We start from the raw sequence: 21583 nt of genomic DNA on the forward strand, positions 1-21583 counted from the left end.
GCCCTGTAGTTTGCATCTGTTCTACAGTTTCTTTTCGCTCTCAGTAACTCCCCATATGGTACATTCCATTTTAGTGAATCGGGGTGGTGACTCAGAGCGTGTTGCCTTCTGTTTCTTTGTGAAATAGTCTGGTCTCAAGTCTGTTATTGACAGCTGTAACTTTAACATCTAAATATTCTATTTCTTCATTGTTGATATTATGTGTCAATACTATGTTGTAGATGTTGATGTTAAGTTTTTTAATAAACTCCACAGCTTCTTCTTTGCTCACCTCCCATATCTGGAAGAGATTGTCTATGTAATGCAGCCATGTCTTGACTTTTTTGAAGTATTGGGAAAGGTTTACATCCTTCCTCACCTCCTCCTCCCATAGACCGAGAAAAAGGTGCGCAAAACTGGGGGCAAAATACGTGCCCATGGCAGTCCCCAGTATTTGCTTGAAGAGTTCACCATTAAACATAAAAATGTTATTCCGTAAACATAGTGACATCATATCAGTGAGCATCCTTGTACGTTCTAAATACATGATATTTCTTTCATTTAAAAAGTAGGTACATGCCCGAATCCCCTGATCGTGATCAATGATTGTATACAGACTCGTAACATCCATAGTGATGAATGTATAATTCATTTGCCATTGTATACCCTCGATTTTACACAAAAAATCTTTAGTATTTTTAACATTCAAGGGGAGTGTAATGACATAATTTTGCTAAAAAATATCCACATATTTGGAAATATTTTCAAAAACTTTTCCTATGGATGAAACGATAGGTCTGCCAAGGGGAACTACTGAATTTTTGTGCACTTTAGGAAGAAAATAAATAATGGGAAGTTTAGGGTAGTCTTTCTTCATAAATAAATATTCTTCCCACGTAATTATCCCTTCTCTTTGCCATTCAATAAGTTTGTCCCAAATTAACAATATACTGTCATTATACGTCTTAATATCAATTTTTTTGTAAAATCTATTGTTTTCCAGCTGTCTATGTGCTTCTGTGATGTACATAGTTTTGCTAAGTAGAACAATGTTCCCTCCTTTATCCGCAGGGCGGATAACAATATCTTTGTCGTTGGCCAATGATAAAATGATTGATCTTTGTTTGGTTGTGAGATTGCAGTCACAAAATTTTTATTAGATCTTACATGTTTACATTCAATAAGAGCTTTAGTGACAACCTCGTGAAATGTGTCCACATTGTCATGCGGGAGATTAGGATTAAAAATAGAGCGTGGTTTAAAAGGTGTAGTTGCAGCTCTATCAGTTACAATATCGTCAATTTCATTTCTACTGTTCAGAGTATTCATTGATACCAATTCATTTTTCATTTCAAGTTCTTGCATGATTAGGAGCATGTTGGTTTCTCCTACAGTGAGGGCAGTGAATTAGGTATTTTCCATTGTTCTGGGATTATATGACAAATTCCCCTTAAGGGTATGCCATTTTGTTAGTTTTAATTTTCTGACAAATTTGAAAATGTCTATTCTCGTATTGGAATAATCAAAAATTGCAGTAGGGCAAAACGTTAGACCTAAACATAGCGTTTTCTTTTCTAACCATGGAAAGGGTACAACTTGTGAGATTTATAATGGTTTTGTTTACCATGGCATTGTCTGACATAGGTCATGCCCCCCTTTCTCCACCACTCTGGGGTCCAACTAGCCCACCAGGTACCTCCAGTAAGTGCCATAGAGCTGCGTTACAGAGAGGTGTAAAAAGGGGCTTTGCCTGGACTACCTCTCTGCAACGCGAGTCTGTGGCGCTTACTGGAGGTACCTAGTGGGCTATTTAGTCCCCAGGGACCCCCAGTATTGAAGGGGAATTCTCTCTACAGGGCGCGTTTGCAGAGTGTTACTGGGAGGGGGCGGGGCCTCCGGCACGATTGCGTCTTTTTTTTTCTTTTTTAAGAAGGGGGGCTGTGTGGCCACCCTTCCTTTTCTATTTTTTTATTTTTTCTAATAAATGAAAGAGGGCCGCGGGGCCCTCCTCCCACGGCCATATTTGGCTCCGGGGACCCCATCCCCGGGGCATGGCCAGAGTTAAAAAAATTATTTGAAGGGGGCTGCGTGGCCCCCCTCCCTGGCCACCTCTGGCCCCAGGGACCCCATCCCCCAGGGCCTGGCCTCTCGGGGACCGTGGGGGGAGCCCCAATACCCCCACGGTCCATGCCGGCTCCCCGCGTCCTGCGGGAGCCAGGTATTGCTTTTCCACATGGGGAGCTGCTGACATGCAGCTTCCGTGCGGAAAAGCAATGTGGTTTAGATTTTGGAAGAGAGAGCAGGTTTCCTGCTCTCTCTTCCAAAACTCAAACCACAGTTTGCTATGGCAGGGCGGGAGCCGCAAGGCTCCCGCCCTGCCATAGCAAACAGCAGTGTCCTGTTTATTTTTAAATGTATGATTTAACATTGCACTTATAGAAATTTTATTCGAGAATCATTCATTAACTTACAATACTGAGTCTGTTTTTCTAGCTCCTTGCACTGAGATATGCCGTGATGTCTGTTTTCAATGTTTATGATTAAGGAGGTGTGTCACTTGAATTGTATATACACTGGCATTTGCAATGCACTCGTACTCGTGAGAAAGGAGTTGGACTCCAAAACGCATTGAGTGATTTGGCCGAAACGGAACTGAAATAAACTCACTGTGAAAGGATTAAGTGGTTGTGATATCATTTATCCGTACTTTCAACAAATGATTGTGGTGGAGATTAGGGGCCCGCAACCCTGTCACAATCAAGAGTTGTGAATATATATATATATATATATATATATATATATATATATATATAATCTACTGGCGGTCGCCAGTAGATAGTTATAGTTAGGACCATGTTTCCATAGGAGATCCGCAACATTCTATTTGGAATAACTTTGGCGCCGGTCGACGAATCCTCGCGAAATTTTCAAAACTAATGGGGCGCTCCGCTCCGCTCCTACCATGAAAGTCTCGGGGGGATTCGTCAAGCGGGGGCTGAGAAAAAAGGGGGGTCCCAAAACGCGTTTTCCCCATGCATTTTTCCATAGGACCTTTAGACACAGCTACAGCCCGAACGGCTGAACAGAGTTACTTGAAATTTGGCAGAGAGGTAGTCTACAGGTCAAGGAAGTGCCTTTTGTAGGTCTGGTGTAAATCTGTTCAGTAGTTCCTGAGAAAATAGCATTTAAATCAATATATATATCTGTGGCAGCGCTCCGTGTGCTTACCGTGCACTTACGGTAAGCTTACCGTACGCGTACGGTGCCCTGCGCGAGCGCGATTCTGATTGGCTGTTAGATCTTAGTAAACATTCGAATCGGTCGAAACCAGGAAGTGTCGGCCGCCATTTTCTCTCTCGCACTCTGAGGGGGGGAGGAAAAACAAAGTTGGATAACATGAAAAGGGGCAGGCTAGACAGCTCCTAACCACCTAGCCTTGGTTAGGGTGTCCCAAAAGAACCCCCAAGGCCAAAAAATCAATTTTTTTTTTTGAAAAAACGCCGAATGAGCTTACCGTACGCGTACGGTAAAAAATAAATTAAAAAAAACAAATATCCACATTTTCCCGCCCCCCTTGTGCAAAAAGTGCCCGTAGTGCACCTTTTGTGCATGGCATATAAAATTATTTGGACATTTAATAGATAACCTTTCACAACGAAGCGCATAATATGTCCTCCGTGTGCGGACGGTGCGCGAAGCGCATCGTGCGTACATGACCCATCCAGCGTAACGTGGGCACGCGGTGCGCATAGCCCACCGTGCGTGCACGGCACTAACTGCGTAAAGTGGGCGCGCGGTGCGCAAAGCGCACCGCGTGCTCACTGTGCGCGCACGGTGCTCGAAGCGCACCGTGAGCGCATGGAACGAACTGCGTGAAGTGGGCGCGCACGCCACGTACGGCGTAAAGTAACTTAGCATTTAAGAAACCGTACAAATTCACTGAAAAAACCATAGGTTTCACACACGTTATAGTTAGGAATTAGCATTTAAAAACCCTTGCAAATTCACTTAAAAAACCATAGGTTTCACACATGTTATAGTTAGCTGGACATTTCACTCGTGAAAAACCATTGAAATTCCCCCGTTATAGTTAGTGCAGGCAACTATAACTCACGCAACCGCAATCCTCTGCTGATGACATATGTGTCTTTATGAAAAAAAAATATTTGTAATATATGTATAGCTAAAATTTAATGGAAGAAGACATGGGCAAATAAGTGTCTAAATACAGTATTAGCATCAGCAGAGGATTGCGGTCGCGTGAGTTATAGTTGCCTGCACTAACTATAACGGGGGAATTTCAATGGTTTTTCACGAGTGAAATGTCCAGCTAACTATAACATGTGTGAAACCTATGGTTTTTTCAGTGAATTTGCAAGGTTTTTTAAATGCTAATTCCTAACTATAACGTGTGTGAAACCTATGTTTTTTTCAGTGAATATATATATATATATATATATATATTCACTTTAAAAAAAAAAAATACATAACTTAGCATTTAAAAAAACGTACAAATTCACTGAAAAAACCATAGGTTTCACACACGTTATAGTTAGGAATTAGCATTTAAAAAACCTTGCAAATTCACTTAAAAAACCATAGGTTTCACACATGTTATAGTTAGCTGGACATTTCACTCGTAAAAAAACAATGAAATTCCCCCGTTATAGTAAGTGCAGGCAACTATAACTCACGCGACCGCAATCCTCTGCTGATGACGTCAGATATTACATCACTGTATTTAGACACTGATTTACCCATGTCTTCTTCCATTAATCTTTAGCTATACATATCTTACAAATATTTATTTTTCATAAAGACACATATGTCATCAGTGATGTAATATCTCGGCCCCCGCTTGATGAATCACCCCGAGACTTTCAGGGTAGGAGCTGAACGGAGCGCCCCATTTGTTTAAAAAATTTCGCGAGGATTCGTCAACTGGCGCCAAAGTTATTCGAAATAGAATTTTGAGATTTCCTATGGAAACTAGGTTGTAACTATAACTATCTACTGGCGACTGCCAGTAGATAATATATATATATATATATATATATATATATATATATATATATATATATATATATATATATATATACGAAAACTGCTAAGCTCCTCCGAACCTCCGCTTTCAACACCACAACAGCAGCAGCGGCAGCGGCAGCGGCGAACAAAGGAGAACGGACCCAGATTGCTGGCAGGAAGATTTATTCTTATATATATATATATTCCCAGATGATGACCTTCGCTTCCCGGTCATAAACGAGGTGCACACTGGAGAATGTATGTTCCAAAGTTTATTTGCCGCACGGCAAAACACCCAACAGACGCGTTTTGGCTACACGCCTTTGTCGGTGGGGTCAACAAAATCACAATTTTTAACTTAAACCTATTGGTAGACAGAGAGAAAGGAAGCAGTTCATTTCAGTTGTGCTAAATAACAATAGAAAGTGAAAAGGTTTCATTCCTATATATAGAGCACGGCATGGTTTTCATGGCGGCCATTATTCAATGGTACTCATGATGTATATAGAACCATTTTATTTAGTACATGCGTCAGTATTACCCCACATTCATATTGAGCCCTGAATGAGCAAAGCTTACTGGGTCATATAACTTCAGGTTTTATATCACAATTCAGTTTGGTTTGTTTCATGAATAATTGAATCTCCTCAGCAATTCATAATTATAGCTCATTTTCAGAAACATGCTCTCACAAATCATTTTCAATTGTGGATCAAGCGATATATGAATACCTTTAGATTATATAAAACAGAGCAAGGCATGATTCCTTTAACAGCCATATTTCTATGGTCCAATGGTTTGTATAACTATGTCTCTAAATGTTCATGAGTCCCCTCGGATCAAGCACTGAATGGGCAATCTTCCCAAAACAATTATACCACAGGTCGTTCAAGAAATTAATTGCTGTACATCTAATTATCAATAAAACCTTATGAAATGCCCATACTCATGGTGCTTTATATCATTACAATTCATGTTTTTATCAGTTCATTGAAACCAATTCCATTTCCTGCTCTGTTATGTTATAGAGGATTTTATAGCGCGCTCAATTACTCAAGAGTGTCCTGGCGCGAGCAGTTATCAGAGAATCTAAGAGAGAAGGGATGTTTGGATCAGCTAATTAAAAAGAAAGGTTTTAAGTCATTTCTTGAAGGGTCCGAGCTCCTGAATACTCCGAATTTCTAAGGGGAGAGAATTCCAGGCCAGCGCAGTTTTGACCGAAATGGACTGAACTCCCAGCCGGGACCTACGAAAGCGGAGGATGGTCATCAAGTGTTGGGTGGCTGATCGTAATGCTCTATTAGGGACATAAAAGCTGAACCGCTTCCTTATGTATAGAGGGCCCAAACCATGCAGCGCTCTGTGAGCCACCGTAAGATCTTTAAATTGCACTCTTTGGGCCACTGGAAGCCAGTGCAGGTCACGCAGATGCTGTCTCACGTTAGATCTTCTAGAGATGTTAAATAGAAGTCTGACTGTGGCATTTTGAATCGTTTGTAATTTACTCAGCAAATAGCCGGGAATGCCACAGTAGAGGGCATTGGCGTAGTCCAAGCGGGAGAGAATGAGTGCCCGAGCGACCGTTTCCTTTGCATGTCTGCGAAGAAGTGGAAATAATCTTCTAAGAGATTTAAGTGTGCCAAAGCAAACACCAGTGAGTTTTTTAACTTGCACCGCAAAGCGGAGATCGTCGCCGAACCATATTCCTAGGCTCTTAGCAGGCGCACCCACTGACTTCGGACGAGGGAAGTCGCTCAGCCACATATTTTCATGGAAGGCAGGTGGAAAAGAGCCATATAGCAGCACCTCTGACTTATCCTCATTGCACTTCAGTTGGGCACATGCCAGCCACTGAAACACAGAGGAAAGGCAATTCTGCGCTCGAGAAGTCGATAGATCACCATCTTTCCAGGTAAATAGGAGCTGGGTGTCATCGGCGTAGGCAATTATTTTTGCCCCCAGCTCCTCTGCCAAGTAAATAAGAGGTGTCAGATAGATGTTAAAGAGTAATGGACTCAAGGTGGATCCTTGAGTAACTCCCGTAGCCACTTTCCTAGCAGTTGAGGAGAAAGGAGGTGACCAGACCTGCTGGGAACAATCTTCCAAAAAAGATTTCAGCCAATCCAAGGCAGAGCCTGCGATGCCGATGTTAGCCAGGCGAGTGAGTAGAAGATGGTGGGGTACCGTATTGAAGGCAGCAGAGAGATCCACTAAAACCAGAGCCGCCCTGCCGCCTGCGTCCTGGCACTCCCAGATTGATTCAGCCATTTCCACTAGAGCCGTCTCAGTGCTATAACATTTCCTGAATCCGGATTGAGCCGGATGGAGGGCATCGGAGTTTTCAACAAAAGTATCCAGCTGACGGAAGATGACTTTTTCGCAGACCTTGGACAGGGCTGGAAGAAGAGAGATGGGACGATAGGTAGCCGCTTGTACCGGATCCAGTGAGGGCTTCTTTAGGAGTGGCAATAATTTGGCCTGCTTCCAGTGCAAAGGAACCCGCGCCGTGCACAGAGACAGATTAATGATTAATGTCACTTCCGGGTAAATAACCTCAGCTACACCCGCCAGTACTCTGGCAAGACATGGGTCAGAAGCGGAGCCTGACTTAAGAGTATTAAGAATAGCCAGTATATCTGAGCCAGTAGCAGGAGAAAAAACGGAGCATGTAGGCAACCCTGAAAGCGGGGGGGAATAGGGCTGATGGTGGGATACCTCAAATCCCTGAAGGCTCTTCATCACACTATCTTGGATGGCTTGTATTTTCCCAATGAAAAAGGAGGAGAGCTCCTCACACCATTGAAATGAAGTGGGGGAGGCCGATTGTTCGGCGCAAGGTGTCAGAAAGCTTCTAACAATGGAGAAGATCTCTCTACCATTGCTTTTTGCTTTGGCAATACGCTCTGCATAAAAGCTACTCTTAGCCAGTTTGATGGCTGTGTAATAGATGTTTTGAGCTTTCCGCAGAGCAGATTTCGCTGATGGAGAATACTCCACGCGCCAGAGGGTTCCAGTTTCTTACAGCCTAATTTGAGCTCTCTAAATGCACCGGAATACCAAGGGCAAGAGGGAGAAAGGCGTGGCTGCTTTTTGCAATTAGGGTGAGAGACAGAGCTGACACCCTGCTTATTTATTTATTTTTTATTTTATGTAGTTTATAGAGCGCACAGCTACCCCCGAAGGGGTGTCCCGGCGCTAAAAACCAGAGCCTCCAAGGGAGAAGAGGGAGCATAGAGCAAGGAGAAACAGTAGGGTGACTCAGAGTTCGGAGAAGAGCCAGGTTTTGAGTTTGGCTCGGAAGATGGGTTCGGAGGGACAGAATCTCAACTCGATTGGTAAAGAGTTCCACAGTTTAGCAGCAATGACACTGAACCCTCTGCCACCCATTCTAGATAATCTAAAACGGGGCGAGATCAGGAGGCGGAGGTCATTGGATCTCAAGGATCTGGTGGAGCGGGATATCGAGACACGTTTTTTCAGGTAGTTGGGTCCGCGGTCGTTGACGGCTCGATAGGTGAGGGTAAGGACCTTGAACTGGATGCGTCTAGCCACTGGGAGCCAGTGGAGTTCCTTACGATACGCAGAAACAGATTGGCGGTAGGGGATATTACCAATCAGTCTGGCCGCAGCATTCTGGACAATCTGCAGCCGGCCTACCAGATACTGGGGGGCACCAGCATAGAGGCTGTTAGCATAGTCCAGGTGGGACGTGATGAGGGCTTGGGTAACTGTACGGCGGGAATCCAGGGGGAGATAGGGAAGAATTTTTCTGATCATGCGCAACTTCATGAAACAGGCAGAGGTCACTTTATTAACCTGAGTTTTGCATGAAAGGGAGTCATCAAACTGGAAACCCAGATTCCGAGCCGAGTGAACGGGAGAGGGGGCGGGATCAAGCGCCGTGGGCCACCACCAAGAAGAGGGGATGGAAGCTTTCTGATTGAAAAACAGAACCTCCGTTTTGTCTGCATTCAGTCTGAGGTGGTTAGCGGTCATCCAGACACTGATGTTGTTGAGGCACTGGCGGAAGTTGGCGAATGCGGAGTCCGAGTGGTCCCTGAAGGAAAACACCAGCTGAGTGTCGTCAGCATAAGAGACCACCCTGACTCCGTAGGACTCCACAACGTCGGCCAGTGGGGCAAGATAGACGTTGAAGAACAGGGGGCTGAGGGCGGAACCTTGTGGCACCCCGCATGACAGGGGTTTTTTCTCTGACTTGAAGGGCCGCAGCAAAACCCTCTGACTTCTTGTCGAGAGGAAGGACTCGATCCAGCTGAAGGCAGTGCCGCCAATGCCTATCTGTTTAAGTCGGTCAAGGAGGATGGGGTGGGAGACCGTATCGAATGCTGCGGACAGGTCGAGGAGGACCAGCATGGCCTCCTCGCCCCTGTCCACGCATTCCCGAATGGTTTCGGATACTTCCAACAATGCCGTCTCAGTGCTGAATCCAGCTCTGAATCCGGATTGTGATTCGTGCAGTAGAGAGTGGTTTTCCTGAGTTGCAGCTGCACGGCTTTTTCCAGGACTTTGGCGGGTTTAGGGAGAAGGGAGATGGGGCGATAGTTAGCAAAAACAGTGGGATCTGCATCCGCTTTTTTTAGGATGGGAATCACCAAGGCCTCCTTCCAGGTGGTAGGGAAGAAGCCATGGTGGAGGGAGGCATTCCAGATGGAAAGGAAGGAGCAGGCCAGCGAAGGCGCCAGTTCTCCCATGAGTTTCGCAGGGACAGGATCGGAGGGGGCGCCGGATTTGCAATGGGTGAGTAACCTAATAGCATCATCCCGGTTGAGTTTGTTAAAAGAGAGAAAGGACGGAGAGTCTGGGGGACTAGTGGGGGAAGGCAGGGGGGCTGGCCCTATGGGAAAGGAGACACAAAGTTTATTTATCTTTTCGAGGAAGTAGTCTGAAAGTCCCTCGCATAGAGCCTGACTCGCGGTGTTCTGAGGAGCCCTGGCCGGAGGATTAATAAAGTCTTTAACAATGTTAAAAAGGGTTTTAGATGAGTTTTTGGCCTTGGTAATTTGAGAGGAAAAGTGATCTTTCATAGCGATTTTTTTTAGTTTGAGGAATTTTTTCAGGGCAGATCTGTATAAAAGTTTGGCTTCAGGGTCGTAGTTTAGTCTCCACTTGCGTTCGAGAGCTTTACATCTGCTTTTCTCCTCACGGAGGGGGGTAGAAAACCAGGGAGCGGAGGGTCGCGATCTGGCGGAGGTGATGATTTTCTGAGGAGCAATGGAGTCAATCGCATTGACGACAGCAGCATTCAGCCTAGAGACATTTTCATCTATATCAGAGGGGAGGTACTCCGTCTGAAAGTGGAACACCGGGTCCAAGGTGGCACATGTAACCTTGTGCCACTTTCTTCCCAACTCCTTCCTAGGGGCCAGGGGGGCAGTTTTTCGTCCGAGAGCAAGAGAGAAGGGGATGAGGTAATGGTCAGTCCAGGTGAGAGGGAGGGGTGGGAGGACAGTAATATTCGAGAAATTGGCGAATATGAGGTCCAAGGTGTGACCAGCCACATGAGTGGGACCTACGACTAATTGTTTGAGATTTAGGCTTTCCATAGTTTCCAACAGATTGTTTGCCTTCACGCAGAAAGGGTTGTCTACGTGGAGGTTAAAATCACCAAGGACTAAGAAATATTGGTGTTTGAGGGATAAATCAGCCAATTGGTGGAAGAGGGCAGTGAGAGAAGGTGGCAAAGTCGTCGACCGCCAAATCCAAGTCACTAGAAAGCACCGGGCGAGAGAGTGAGAGACCCGTGTAGAGGGCGGGAATTTAAATTTTCGGGGGAGGTTTACAAAAAGTAGAGGCACTGGGGGGCATCGATGATTCCAGTGGCCAAGAAAAATGGACCAAGAAATGGTCAGACCAAGAGACCTGGATAGGATTCTCTATAGATAGTCCAAAGTTGGAACACACCAGGTCAATCGTATGGCCGCCAGAATGAGAAGGAATTTTCAACCACTGGGTTAGTTGCGCCAAGTCAAGCAAATCAGTAAGTTCGTTAGAGCCCTGAGACCCGGGACAGTCCAAATGAATGTTAAAATCACCCAGCAAGAGAAAGTGTTTAAAACAGAGAGCACGAGGCACAATGAAGTCGTCTAAACTCTTCAGAAAGGAGCTTGATCGGCCGGGGGGACGATACACCAATGTGCCGCCCAATGTAAAGTGCGGAGACAGGACAACAAAGAAATCAAGAGCCTCCCCGTCGACCAGCCCAGCTGTCACCGCACTGGTGAAAGCCCAGGTGTCTCTTAGCACTACAGCAATCCCTCCCCCTCTGCCGGTCAGACGGTCAGCTCTGGCAATTTTATATCCCATAGGAATAGCGTCCTCAATGACTGGTGCACAAGAGCCATTGAGCCAGGATTCGGTGACAAACAACAAATCCAGGATGTGATCAGAAAGGAGCTCATATATGTTTGGGGCATGCTTGACTAAGGAGCGGGCATTAATAAGCGCAGCCCGCAGCTGGGGGGATCTAACAGAATGAGAGTGAGAAACAGGGGCTGGAAAATTATCTTGCAAGCAAAACTGGCAAAGAGGACATTTCCTCCCTATGCTATATATGCCGGTTGATTCACTGTCACCACAACAGATAGACGTCTTCAATGCTAAAAGTTCAGAGCGAGTATATTATTGGCTTTTAATCTGATCTCCTGGCATCAAACACTCAGCATGGCTGGCGTTGGGCGCTCCTGAGGCGCAGACGGGCGCAGACGGGCTTGCCTTAGGCGCGCCCGCTGCGCACGTTCGTGCCAGCGTTCAAATTTATAGAGGCAGGCAACAGGAATCAGGTGAAGGAGCCTGGGGGACTAGACCGTCAACCCGGCCTCACCCAAAATGGCAGCGTGGGAACACAGGACGCCGAAAAACGAGGAACTGGCTCCCACTAAGTTCAGATAGGCAGAGGAACCTCACCAGAACAAGGTATTATGAGCAGCAAATATTAAAAAATGCTAAGTCACATTTATTGAATCAAATTAAAAGAATCCAAGTGCACAAAGTAAATAGGTAAATGGGTTCAAAGAACACAAAGGTTACATCAATGGCAGCGCGCTAGACAGGTTAGCAAATCCAAAAGCAAAAACTCCCGGCTCAAGCTTTAGGAGCGATAACGCTGCGTGTTCGCGCCAGCGTTCAAATTTATAGAGGCAGGCAACAGGAGTCAGGTGAAGGAGCCTCGGGGACTAGACCGTCAACCCTGCCTCACCCAAAATGGCGGCGCGGGAACACAGGACGCCGAAAAATGAGGAACTGGCTCCCACTAAGTTTAGATAGGCGGAGGAACCTCACCAGAACAAGGTATTATGAGCAGCAACTATTAAATAATGCTAAGTCACATTTATAGAATCAAATTAAAAGAATATAAGTGCGCAAAGTAAATAGGTAAATGGGTTAAAAGAACACCAAGGTTACATCAATGGCAGCGAGCTAAACAGGTTAGCAAATCCAAAAACAAAAACTCCCGGTTCAAGCCTCAGGAGCTGTCCCCTCCCCTCTCATCCTTAGGGACCTGGGCTATACAGAAGAACTTCAAGAGTTTTGATTGGATTTATGTTTCTCCTGAAAATGGCGTGCCACAGGATATGTAGTGTCCCGATTTTTAATGGCACGCATGTGTTCGAGGACTCATTTATTCGTTGGGTGAATTGTACTTCCAACATAATTCATTTTGCATGGACAAGTCAAACAATATACTGTAAATTCAGAGTTACAATTCATAAGTTTGTTGATTTTTCTTTTAGTTGTCCTGCCTGGAATATGAAATTCCTTTACTTTTTTACTGTTTTTGCAAGCCATGCAACTCATACATGGATCAAATTCTGTTATCATGTCTTTCTTTTTAGGGCCCTTCATGAAGGGGCTCCTCGCCAACTGATCTTTTAGAGCAGGACCTCTTCTGTATGTCATAAGAGGATTTTCTGAGATGTGAGGCCCTATAATATTGTCTGCTTTCAGAATTCTCCAATTCTTCTGGAAAATTTGAAAGACTTTCGGGGAACTGGTTGTGTATTCCGTTATCATCCTGATAACTCCTTTCTCATTCTGTTTCTGTTCTAGTATTTCATTAGTTGCAAGTAACAAATGCTTTCTTCATAGTTTTTCAGCTTTTTTATCTGCCTCCCTTAACACTCCTTCCTTGTACAGCCGTTCCCTGAACCTGTTGAATGCCTCAGTCTTAGACCTTGTGAACTCATCCTCTGTGGAACAATTACATTTCAGTTTTACAAGTTCCCCATAGCGGACCCCACTAATCACATTTTTGGGATGGAAACTGCTAGCATGTAAAGTGCTGTTTCCAACCGTAGGCTTCCTATATAGTGTAGTTTGCAGGGTATTGCCAATTCATTCTAACCCTTGTGATCTCTAAAGTGCTGATATTGATACAATGACATTACTATATTATCCTAATTCAATATGAGGTTACGGAATGTGAACCCATAACTCTCCCTTATCATTGAGGCCTAATGGAGTTTTGGTCTGTAACTCCACAATGTATTTAGACTCCAACCTTCTGAGTTTTTTGGCTCTGTCCCCTCCCCTCTCATCCTTAGGGAACTGGTCTATACAGAAGAACTTCAAAAGATTTTGACTGGATTTATGTTTCTCCTGAAAATGGCGTGCCACAGGATATGTAGTGTCCTGATTTTTAATGGCACGCATGTGTTCGAGGACTCGTTTATTTATTGGGTGAATTGTACTTCCAACATAATTCATTTCGCATGGACAAGTCAAACAATATACTGTAAATTCAGAGTTACAATTCATAAGTTTGTTGATTTTTCTTTTAGTTGTCCTGCCTGGAATATGAAATTCCTTTACTTTTTTACTGTTTTTGCAAGCCATGCAACTCATACACAGATCAAATTCTGTTATCATGTCTTTCTTTTTAGGGCCCTTCATGAAGGGGCTCCTCGCCAACTGATCTTTTAGAGCAGGACCTCTACTGTATGTCATGAGAGGATTTTCTGAGATGTGAGGCCCTATAATATTGTCTGCTTTCAGAATTCTCCAATTCTTCTGGAAAATTTGAAAGACTTTCGGGGAACTGGTTGTGTATTCCTTTATCATCCTGATAACTCCTTTCTCATTCTGTTTCTGTTCTAGTATTTCATTAGTTGTAAGTAACAAATCCTTTCTTCATAGTTTTTCAGCTTTTTTATCTGCCTCCCTTAACACTCCTTCCTTGTACCCTCGTTCCCTGAACCTGTTGAATGCCTCAGTCTTAGACCTTGTGAACTCATACTCTGTGGAACAATTACATTTCAGTCTCACAAGTTCCCCATAGGGGACCCCACTAATCAAATTTTTGGGATCGAAACTGCCAGCATGTAAAGTGCTGTTTCCAGCCGTAGGCTTCCTATATAGTGTAGTTTGCAGGGTATTGTCCTTGATATAGACCAATAGATCTAAATATGGTACTTGGATGTCACTAATACATCCAGTAAACTTCAAGTTACAATTGTTGTTGTTGAGGGCCGAAACATGGTCATTGGCATCTTCCTGCGACCCTTTCCAAATAATGAAGAGGTAGTCTATGTAGCGAGCCCACAACACAACCTTATCCAACCATTGCTCATTGTTCCCTGCCCAGGCCATGTGCTTCTCCCACCAGCCCATTAATAAATTAGCGTAACTGGGGGCAAAGCACGTGCCCATCGCAGTTCCTAGTTCTTGATGGTACAACTCCCATGAAAAAAGAAAAATGTTGTTTCTGAGACAAAAGGATATTAGTTCTAATAGCATCAAATTGTGGTCACAGAACTTCACATTTCTCTTTTGCAGAAAGAAATCAATAGCCATGAGTCCCTTGTCATGTTCTATACTTGTGTATAGACTCATTATGTCTAGTGTTATATATATATCTATGTGTGTATATATATACGTATTCAATAAGAAAGCAAAGATTATGGGGACGGTATAGTAAGGCTCAGATTTCAGAGGTACAAAACAATAGAAATTCAGCAGTTATAGTAAACTCACTCCTCCGTAATGCACTGCTTATGACCTCACATATTACATCACTCATGACATGGTCAGTGAAATCACTGATGACACACTGATGACATCTCAAATGACATCACTGATGACATCATCCCATGAGTGAAAGTGTTTAGTAAACGTTTTTGAGTCTTAAAAATATATACTAAGCTACAGCATAGGATAAATTACCATTCTTTCTATATTAGTAATTAGTCATACTATTTCTAACATATACCATCTGAGTGGCTGTGTGACTGTCTGTATCAGCGTGTGAGTGGATGTCTGAGTGTATTAGAAAGTAAATGTATGTGTGAGTAAATGTCAGTGTGAGTGGATGTATGGGTGTGTGAGTGGCTGTAGGGATGTGTTAGTGGGTATGTGAGTAGCTGTATGGGTGAGTGATTGGCTGAGTGAGTGAGTACTGGAGCGTGAGTGGGTGTGTGGGTTGCTGTATGGATGAGTTGGTGGCTGTATGAGTGGCTGCATAGGTGTGTGAGTGGGTATGTGAGTGGCTGTATGGGTGACTGAGTGGTTTTGTGAATGGCTGTATTGGTGCGTGAGTAGCTATTTGAGTGTGTATAGGTGAGTGGGTCTGAGTGGGTGTATTAGAGAGTAAATGTCTGTGAGAGTGGCTGTAGGGGTGAGTGAGTGGGTTGTGAGTGGTTGAATGGATGCATGAATGGGTATGTAAGTGGTTCTGTGGGGGTGTGAGTAGGTGCATGAGTGGTTGTATGGGTGAGTGGCTATATGGGTGAGTGGGTGTGTGAGTAGTAATATTGGATCTTGAGTAGCAGTGTGAGTAGCTGTATGGGTCAGTGTGTGTGTGTGAGAGTACTGGTATGGGTAAGTGAGTAGCTGTGAAAGTTTCTTTATGGTGACTAATTAGTTGTGTGTGGCTGTAAGGGTGTATGAGTGGGTGTGTAAGTGTCTATGTCTGTAGACTGGATATGTGAGTGGCTGTATTGGTGAGTGAGTGGGTGCATGAGTGACTGTATGGGTGTTAGTAGGTATGCGAGTGGCTGTATGAGTGAGTTGATGTGTGAGTGACTCAATGGATGAGCGATTGGTTATGTGAGTACAGGTATGGGTCTCTGAATGGGTACGTGAGGGGTTTTGTGTCAGTGGGAGTGGGTGTATGAGTGGTTCTAATGTGGTGTGAGTGGGAGTGTTTCTGTGGATGATGTCATGAGTGATGTCATTTGAGATGCCATCAATGTTGTCATTAGTGATGTCACTGACCCGGTCATGAGTAATGTGATATATGAGGTCATAACTAGTGCATTGCAGGGTGTCAGTTATAGTAAGCTCAGGTACCTATAACTGCTGGCTTTGCACGAGTGAAATCTGAGCCTAACTATAATGTCCCTGTAACCTTTGATTTTATTCAGTGAATTTCCAAGGTTTTTTTAAATTTTATTTCCTAACTATAACGTCCCTGAAACCTTTAGTTCTTTAGGTGAATATATATATATATATATATATATATATATATATTCCCAGATGATGACCTTCGCTTCCCGGTCATAAACGAGGTGCACACTGGAGAATGTATGTTCCAAAGTTTATTTGCCGCACGGCAAAACACCCAACAGACGCGTTTTGGCTACACGCCTTTGTTGGTGGGGTCAACAAAATCACAATTTTTAACTTAAACCTATTGGTAGACATAGAGAAAGGAAGCAGTTCATTTCAGTTGTGCAAAATAACAATAGAAAGTGAAAGGTTTCATTCCTATATATAGAGCACGGCATGGTTTTCATGGCGGCCATTATTCAATGGTACTCATGATGTATATAGAACCATTTTATTTAGTACATGCGTCAGTATTACCCCACATTCATATTGAGCCCTGAATGAGCAAAGCTTACTGGGTCATATAACTTCAGGTTTTATATCACAATTCAGTTTGGTTTGTTTCATGAATAATTGAATCTCCTCAGCAATTCATAATTATAGCTCATTTTCAGAAACATGCTCTCACAAATCATTTTCAATTGTGGATCAAGTGATATATGAATACCTTTAGATTATATAAAACAGAGCAAGGCATGATTCCTTTAACAGACATATTTCTATGGTCCAATGGTTTGTATAACTATGTCTCTAAATGTTCATGAGTCCCCTCGGATCAAGCACTGAATGGGCAATCTTCCCAAAACAATTATACCACAGGTCGTTCAAGAAATTAATTGCTGTACATCTAATTATCAATAAAACCTTATGAAATGCCCATACTCATGGCGCTTTATATCATTACAATTCATGTTTTTATCAGTTCATTGAAATCAATTCCATTTCCTGCTCTGTTATGTTATAGAGGATTTTATAGCGCGCTCAATTACTCAAGAGTGTCCTGGCGCGAGCAGTTATCAGAGAATCTAAGAGAGAAGGGATGTTTGGATCAGCTAATTAAAAAGAAAGGTTTTAAGTCATTTCTTGAAGGGTCCGAGCTCCTGAATACTCCGAATTTCTAAGGGGAGAGAATTCCAGGCCAGCGCAGTTTTGACCGAAATGGACTGAACTCCCAGCCGGGACCTACGAAAGCGGAGGATGGTCATCAAGTGTTTGGTGGCTGATCGTAATGCTCTATTAGGGACATAAAAGCTGAACCGCTTCCTTATGTATAGAGGGCCCAAACCATGCAGCGCTCTGTGAGCCACCGTAAGATCTTTAAATTGCACTCTTTGGGCCACTGGAAGCCAGTGCAGGTCACGCAGATGCTGTCTCACGTTAGATCTTCTAGAGATGTTAAATAGAAGTCTGACTGTGGCATTTTGAATCGTTTGTAATTTACTCAGCAAATAGCCGGGAATGCCACAGTAGAGGGCATTGGCGTAGTCCAAGCGGGAGAGAATGAGTGCCCGAGCGACCGTTTCCTTTGCATGGCTGCGAAGAAGTGGAAATAATCTTCTAAGAGATTTAAGTGTGCCAAAGCAAACACCAGTGAGTTTTTTAACTTGCACCGCAAAGCGGAGATCGTCGCCGAACCATATTCCTAGGCTCTTAGCAGGCGCACCCACTGACTTCGGACGAGGGAAGTCGCTCAGCCACATATTTTCATGGAAGGCAGGTGGAAAAGAGCCATATAGCAGCACCTCTGAGTTATCCTCATTGCACTTCAGTTGGGCACATGCCAGCCACTGAAACACAGAGGAAAGGCAATTCTGCGCTCGAGAAGTTGACAGGTCACCATCTTTCCAGGTAAATAGGAGCTGGGTGTCATCGGCGTAGGCAATTATTTTTGCCCCCAGCTCCTCTGCCAAGTAAATAAGAGGTGTCAGATAGATGTTAAAGAGTAATGGACTCAAGGTGGATCCTTGAGTAACTCCCGTAGCCACTTTCCTAGCAGTTGAGGAGAAAGGAGGTGACCAGACCTGCTGGGAACAATCTTCCAAAAAAGATTTCAGCCAATCCAAGGCAGAGCCTGCGATGCCGATGTTAGCCAGGCGAGTGAGTAGAAGATGGTGGGGTACCGTATTGAAGGCAGCAGAGAGATCCACTAAAACCAGAGCCGCCATGCCGCCTGCGTCCTGGCACTCCCAGATTGATTCAGCCATTTCCACTAGAGCCGTTTCAGTGCTATAACATTTCCTGAATCCGGATTGAGCCGGATGGAGGGCACCGGAGTTTTCAACAAAAGTATCCAGCTGACGGAAGATAACTTTTTCGCAGACCTTGGACAGGGCTGGAAGAAGAGAGATGGGACGATAGGTAGCCGCTTGTACCGGATCCAGTGAGGGCTTCTTTAGGAGTGGCAATAATTTGGCCTGCTTCCAGTGCAAAGGAACCCGCGCCGTGCACAGAGACAGATTAATGATTAATGTCACTTCCGGGTAAATAACCTCAGCTACACCCGCCAGTACTCTGGCAGGACATGGGTCAGAAGCGGAGCCTGACTTAAGAGTATTAAGAATAGCCAGTATATCTGAGCCAGTAGCAGGAGAAAAAACGGAGCATGTAGGCAACCCTGAAAGCGGGGGGGAATAGGGCTGATGGTGGGAAACCTCAAATCCCTGAAGGCTCTTCATCACACTATCTTGGATGGCTTGTATTTTCCCAATGAAAAAGGAGGAGAGCTCCTCACACCATTGAAATGAAGTGGGGGAGGCCGATTGTTCGGCGCAAGGTGTCAGAAAGCTTCTAACAATGGAGAAGATCTCTCTACCATTGCTTTTTGCTTTGGCAATACGCTCTGCATAAAAGCTACTCTTAGCCAGTTTGATGGCTGTGTAATAGATGTTTTGAGCTTTCCGCAGAGCAGATTTCGCTGATGGAGAATACTCCACGCGCCAGAGGGTTCCAGTTTCTTACAGCCTAATTTGAGCTCTCTAAATGCACCGGAATACCAAGGGCAAGAGGGAGAAAGGCGTGGCTGCTTTTTGCAATTAGGGTGAGAGACAGAGCTGACACCCTGCTTGATCCAGGTGGCAAAGTCGTCGACCGCCAAATCCAAGTCACTAGAAAGCACCGGGCGAGAGAGTGAGAGACCCGTGTAGAGGGCGGGAATTTAAATTTTCGGGGGAGGTTTACAAAAAGTAGAGGCACTGGGGGGCATCGATGATTCCAGTGGCCAAGAAAAATGGACCAAGAAATGGTCAGACCAAGAGACCTGGATAGGATTCTCTATAGATAGTCCAAAGTTGGAACACACCAGGTCAATCGTATGGCCGCCAGAATGAGAAGGAATTTTCAACCACTGGGTTAGTTGTGCCAAGTCAAGCAAATCAGTAAGTTCGTTAGAGCCCTGAGACCCGGGACAGTCCAAATGAATGTTAAAATCACCCAGCAAGAGAAAGTGTTTAAAACGGAGAGCACGAGGCACAATGATGTCGTCTAAACTCTTCAGAAAGGAGCTCGATCGGCCGGGGGGACGATACACCAATGTGCCGCCCAATGTAAAGTGCGGAGACAGGACAACAAAGAAATCAAGAGCCTCCCCGTCGACCAGCCCAGCTGTCACCGCACTGGTGAAAGCCCAGGTGTCTCTTAGCACTACAGCAATCCCTCCCCCTCTGCCGGTCAGACGGTCAGCTCTGGCAATTTTATATCCCATAGGAATAGCGTCCTCAATGACTGGTGCACAAGAGCCATTGAGCCAGGATTCGGTGACAAACAACAAATCCAGGATGTGATCAGAAAGGAGTTCATATATGTTTGGGGCATGCTTGACTAAGGAGCGGGCATTAATAAGCGCAGCCCGCAGCTGGGGGGATCTAACAGAATGAGAGTGAGAAACAGGGGCTGGAAAATTATCTTGCAAGCAAAACTGGCAAAGAGGACATTTCCTCCCTATGCTATATATGCCGGTTGATTCACTGTCACCACAACAGATAGACGTCTTCAATGCTAAAAGTTCAGAGCGAGTATATGATTGGCTTTTAATCTGATCTCCTGGCATCAAACACTCAGCATGGCTGGCGTTGGGCGCTCCCGAGGCGCGGACGGGCGCAGACGGGCTTGCCTTAGGCACGCCCGCTGCGCACGTTCGTGCCAGCGTTCAAATTTATAGAGGCAAGCAACAGGAATCAGGTGAAGGAGCCTGGGGGACTAGACCGTCAACCCGGCCTCACCCAAAATGGCAGCGTGGGAACACAGGACGCCGAAAAACGGAGAACTGGCTCCCACTAAGTTCAGATAGGCAGAGGAACCTCACCAGAACAAGGTATTATGAGCAGCAACTATTAAAAAATGCTAAGTCACATTTATTGAATCAAATTAAAAGAATCCAAGTGCGCAAAGTAAATAGGTAAATGGGTTCAAAGAACACAAAGGTTACATCAATGGCAGCGCGCTAGACAGATTAGCAAATCCAAAAGCAGAAACTCCCAGCTCAAGCTTTAGGAGCGATAACGCTGCGCGTTCGCGCCAGCGTTCAAATTTATAGAGGCAGGCAACAGGAATCAGGTGAAGGAGCCTGGGGGACTAGACCGTCAACCCCGCCTCACCCAAAATGGCGGCGCGGGAACACAGGACGCCGAAAAATGAGGAACTGGCTCCCACTAAGTTCAGATAGGCGGAGGAACCTCACCAGAACAAGGTATTATGAGCAGCAACTATTAAATAATGCTAAGTCACATTTATTGAATCAAATTAAAAGAATATAAGTGCGCAAAGTAAATAGGTAAATGGGTTAAAAGAATACATCAATGGCAGCGCGCTAAACAGGTTAGCAAATCCAAAAGCAAAAACTCCCGGTTCAAACCTCAGGAGCTGTCCCCTCCCCTCTCATCCTTAGGGACCTGGGCTATACAGAAGAACTTCAAGAGATTTTGACTGGATTTATGTTTCTCCTGAAAATGGCGTGCCACAGGATATGTAGTGTCCCGATTTTTAATGGCACGCATGTGTTCGAGGACTCATTTATTCGTTGGGTGAATTGTACTTCCAACATAATTCATTTTGCATGGACAAGTCAAACAATATACTGTAAATTCAGAGTTACAATTCATAAGTTTGTTGATTTTTCTTTTAGTTGTCCTGCCTGGAATATGAAATTCCTTTACTTTTTTACTGTTTTTGCAAGCCATGCAACTCATACATGGATCAAATTCTGTTATCATGTCTTTCTTTTTAGGGCCCTTCATGAAGG

This window comes from Triturus cristatus, chromosome 3_2, assembly GCF_964204655.1.
Source record: "Triturus cristatus chromosome 3_2, aTriCri1.1, whole genome shotgun sequence".
Taxonomy (NCBI): domain Eukaryota; kingdom Metazoa; phylum Chordata; class Amphibia; order Caudata; family Salamandridae; genus Triturus; species Triturus cristatus.